Source organism: Lactuca saligna, chromosome 3, assembly GCF_052625555.1.
Source record: "Lactuca saligna cultivar CGN05327 chromosome 3, ASM5262555v1, whole genome shotgun sequence".
Lineage (NCBI taxonomy): Eukaryota > Viridiplantae > Streptophyta > Magnoliopsida > Asterales > Asteraceae > Lactuca > Lactuca saligna.
Window position 1 is genome coordinate 83,565,264 of NC_136419.1, and position 4,127 is coordinate 83,569,390.

Genomic DNA, 4,127 nt, shown 5'->3' on the forward strand with positions numbered 1-4,127 from the left:
ATATATATATATATATATATATATATATATATATATATATATATATTATGTGTGATATAGCCCTGTAGTTATGCTTGGGAATTCTATATACTAATTGTTAAGTATGTTGTCATTATTTGTTTTATATTAGATAAAACCTGGTTTACTTCAAGTTATTGTCGTTGTACTGCCTAAGTATTATGAAATTAGGAGTAATATTTAAAATCATAGTCTAGTAACTTAGGGTTGTAGACACGAATATGATTTTGGTATTAGAACAATAGGAGGTCCACAAAGTATACATGAGCTATTTTATTCATCAATTAAGATTGGAAATCTTAGTGGAAATCCTCTAACCTATAACCGCTAATCCCGTGTGAGTGAGGAAGTTGTGTATAGATCTATGTTGGTTAACACCCCTCCCGTGGTTTCTAGCTACAACCCAACGGTTTTTTGGGTTACGAACTTGCCCAATTTTCCAACGAGGAAGTTGTGTGTAGATCAATGTGGGTAACTCCCCCACCCATGGTTTCTAGCTACAACCCAACTATTTTTCGGGTGACGAATGGTCCTTTTGTTTTTCCGACATGGATGAAGCGTGAAAAACGATTATATTGGTGCGAACCATTTATAGTACCATTCAGAGGTAGTGGTGTCGTTTTAGCAGCGGTTACAGACTCATTGTAGTACAATTTTAGAAGCATTATACTTTGTCGATATATAAGTATAAATGTTAAGTATAAGTTTCCCAAACCCTTATACTGTAGGTAGAAGAAACTTGTAGGTATACTACTTGTTCATTAAGTACAAAATTATACCTACCACACATTCTCGTATAGAATTCAAATAAGATTTATACGTAGTGGTTTTTACTCGTATAGAATTGAAATAAGATTTATACGTAGCAACCTTCGTTTATATGGGATTACAAACAGTTATATTCATAGTATATGAAACTTATAGGTATACTACTTATTTAGTAAATAAAACATTATACCTAGGATATATAAACAATAGGCTAGAGATAAATATGAATCAAGATGACTCTTTTATACTACGTTATATACTTTTTAAACTTGTAAAAAGTACTATTTTACTCAAAGTCAAAACTGGTTGACTCACCAACTTTATGTTGACGTATTTTCAAAATGCAAGTGTTTTCTGGAATTTGATAACTTTCATACTAGGAATGACGTTACACTTCCCGGTGTTTCCGTGGCCGGCTGGGGGTGTGATAGATTGGTATCAGAGCTATTAACTATAGAGAACTAGTACTATCTTAGGAAAGCACAACTATAGTCTAGGGCTTACTCTTTAGTTTTAGGTATATCCCTTAACCTACAAATAAAAAAGTATTATTAATTATACTACTAAATGACTATTTACGGGAGCGGTGACAGGATAGACACGTCACTTGGGTTGCTGGATTTCAGAATGGCTATGTGCTAAAATGATCCTGCCACCGATTGTCCTGACTAGCCAGTGCTTTATCAGCTAGCCCTAAAGTAACAAAACAATAATTAATAATAACCATGAACACAACAAACACAAATATATACACTTATGTATGAACCTAGTCCTGCGATGAGAACATATGTATATATAACCAAAAAATATAGAAAACCCAAACCCTTAATGAACATTACAATGTAAGGTTTTAGGTCAAACTCCTTAGTCGACTTTTATTGTACATGGGTTGAACCACAACTAAATGTAGACTGATCACCTATGTTTAATTATGGTTAGACCGATGCATAAATAAACTTGGATACGGTGGTTGATAGACTAAAATAATTGAAGATTCCAGAAGATTCAAGATAGATCTCAGATCAAGATACCATCAACTCGGAGTACAAGAAGACGATGTTCCGAAAACAACATTTAGGACTCAGTATAGTAATTATGACTTCCTAGTTACGCTTTTGGATTAACCAAGTCCCCAACAGTATTCATGGATCTCATGAATCGTATTTGCAAACTATACTTGGATAAACTCGTGATAGTAACTATCGATGATATATTAATATATTCACGAACCAAGGATGAACATGTTTAATACTTGCAAATAATCTTGGAAATATTAAAGTTGTACACCAAATTCTCCCAATGTGAATTTTGGATTAGAGAAGTATAATTTTTAGGACATGTAGTTAGTAACAAAGGGATGCAAGTCGAACCCTCCAAGGTTAAAACAATCAAAAATTAGGAACCACCAAAGATGCCAACAGAAGTGCGTCAAATCTTAGGGCTTGCTGGCTACAACCGTAGATTCATAGAGAATTTCTCCAAGGTAGCCAAGCCGCTTACAACACTAACACAGAAATATATAAAGTTCAACACAGAAGAAAAACAAGAAGCTACTTTCCAGAAATTAAAACAAATTTTATGTAGTGCACCAATCCTACCCCTCCCAAATGGGACAGAAGATTTCATCATGTACTGCGATGCATCAAATCAAGGATTGGGATGTGTGTTGATGCAAAAGGGGAAAAATTATCACTTATGCATCACGACAACATCAGGTGTATGAGAATAATTACACTACCTATGACCTTGAATTGCGAGCTGTAGTTTTTGCACTGAGAAGTTGGAGACACACATAGCCAAAGAACATATAGATGATACCTTAAGTACCGGGCCATAAATAATCCATGAGACAACTAAAAAGATTATGAAAATTAAGGATCGATTAAAGGCTACACATGATCCTCAAAAGAGTTATGATGACATAAGACATTAGCATTTGGAATTTAAGGTTGGAGATAAAGTAATGTTGAAGGTGTCTCCTTGGAAAGGCATGATTCGATTCGGGAAAAGAGCAAGCTAAACCTGCGATATATAAAATCTTTTGAAATTCTAACACGAATTGGTTCTACCACATATCAACTTAAGTTGCCTCAAGAGCTAAGCAATATACACAATGTCTTCCCCAACTAGTTAACAGTTCCTCATCCACAAGAAAAATTTCGAGACGAAATTTTTTCAACGGGAGGAGAATATAACACCAGTAAAAATTAGGTGAAAGATAATTCTCGGAAATATGACAAACACATATTATAATCAATTTACTTTAGTCGTTAGTGAAAATTTCATACAAAACTACAAGTCTATATGATTCCAAAAATATACAGAACGTCTAAATCTGACTTCGCATGAAGAAATTATGATAAATTCTATCATTATGACCTTTATAACAAGAAGAATTTTTTAAGATGTGGTTTGCTACAAATTTCACAACCAACATGAATTGTATGGATCCATTACCCCATCTTTTTAGTTCTTATATACATGGTGTCGAGCTTTGTAATTATGGAAGCAATACTATCTTGACCTCCATCTCCATTTGATTTTCTTCTAGTAATATCCTCCCTTTGGGTTGTGATACTCTCTTTAATGCTTTGCAAATTCATTTATCAAAGCTTTGATGGTCTCCAAATCCTTCTTTGTGATAGGCCCTTGAGAATCAAGAATTTGGTGAGTGCACATGTTGATCCCATTGTAGAAAGTAGAGATTTCTTGTCACACATTCAAGTCTTGTTGTGGACAATTCCGAAGCATTCCCTTGTAACGCTCCCAAGTTTCATATAACGGCTCCCCATTGAATTGTTGAAAATTATGAATATTTTTCTTTAATTTTTCAATCTTTGAAGGTGGACTAAATGGTTTAATAAATACATTTCATAAATTTACCCTAGTAGTGATAGCCCCAGGAGCAAGTGATTTCAACAAATCTTTTGTTGTGTCCTTTAGTGTAACCAGAAGAAGTCACAACAATATTGTATCCTTGTTAACATTAGAAATATTAAAATAATTTGCTATCTCCAACACCTCATCAACGTGCTTATATGTGTCCTCATGATCCTTCCCAAAGAATGATATGTCCTTAAGCATATTAAGAATGTGAGACTTAATCTCAGAATCTTGTGGAAAGAATTTCAGGTGGCACGAGACCACACCAATTATCATCTCTCATACGCCGATTGTAATCCTCCGTCAGCATAGTTGTTATGCCTGCCATTGTGTTGTAGAGTTCGCTTTTGTCATCTTCTTCTGTGTCGCTTTCGGTTTTTGGTTCGTATCATGTTCCTTTCTTGTCCGGAGTTGTTTCGAAAGCTTATACCTTGTCATTTTTGACACCACTACTTGAT

The 4,127-nt window shown here is 34.4% G+C and overlaps 1 non-coding gene across 1 annotated transcript; it reads left to right on the forward strand.

The window, feature by feature from the left end:
* The first annotated feature begins 3,508 nt into the window (after nucleotides 1–3,508).
* Nucleotides 3,509–3,615, forward strand: LOC145037971 (small nucleolar RNA R71). Its single transcript, XR_013679079.1, has one exon. It is a non-coding gene; the product is annotated as a small nucleolar RNA R71 (small nucleolar RNA).
* Nucleotides 3,616–4,127: the final 512 nt, after the last annotated feature.